Raw genomic sequence first — 876 nt, forward strand, 5'->3', positions numbered from 1 at the left:
TAAGAACACAAGAAAATGCAAGGGTTAATGGTAATGGCAATTTCACATTGATTAAGAGACCCTGGTGGAGTACTGGTAGGTGATAGCGCTGTAGGATATGCACTGGAGTGAAGGCCTTTTGAATCGCAAGGTCGATGGTTCAAACTCACCAGCCTCTCCTTGGAAAACCTACACAGGGTTGCTATGAGTTGGATCCAACTCCCTGGCATTAAAAAAAAAAAAAAAAGTATGGTGCACAACCAATTATTATAATTTTTTTCAATAAACTGAACACCTATAAAAAATTGAATAGGCTAAAGTTGTAGATATATGTGGTTTCTTGGTTGGAAGTTTAGGGTCCTGATTTTGTGGGACTTCCCAGTTAGTAGGCCTAATAGTAGGCTTAGGACTTCAGTTCTATATACTAACTAATTTGTTGCAAAGTGTCTGGTTTGTTTGTATGTTTGTTTTTAATCTTCTCTCTTTCCTTTCTTTTTTTTTTTTTATTGTGAATTTAGTAATAGTTGGGAGAACATCAGCTTTATATTCATCCTATAGTATTTCATTTCATTGCAATGATTATAATCCTCTCCATGCATCATCAAACAACCAAAGGCTACACCCCACAAGTCTGTCCCCTGGCAGTCAGCACACAGCCCCTCTCCCTCCCTGAATCCAGAGTCCCCAGCTGCTCCATCTCTCCATGTCATCGTCTCTGCCTCCATCTCTGGCATCACTACTTCTCTGGATAGGGTCCCACACTCCACTCTTTTCCCTCGATGGTCCCAGGGTCCTCTGCTCGGAGACAGCAAAATCAACCACTCCCCTCCTTTTGTTACAAAACATCTACCTTTACAATTGCAACACTCATAGTCAGCCTTGATTGCAATTATTCAC

This window comes from Chrysochloris asiatica, unplaced genomic scaffold (genome assembly GCF_000296735.1).
Source record: "Chrysochloris asiatica unplaced genomic scaffold, ChrAsi1.0 scaffold00174, whole genome shotgun sequence".
NCBI lineage: Eukaryota > Metazoa > Chordata > Mammalia > Afrosoricida > Chrysochloridae > Chrysochloris > Chrysochloris asiatica.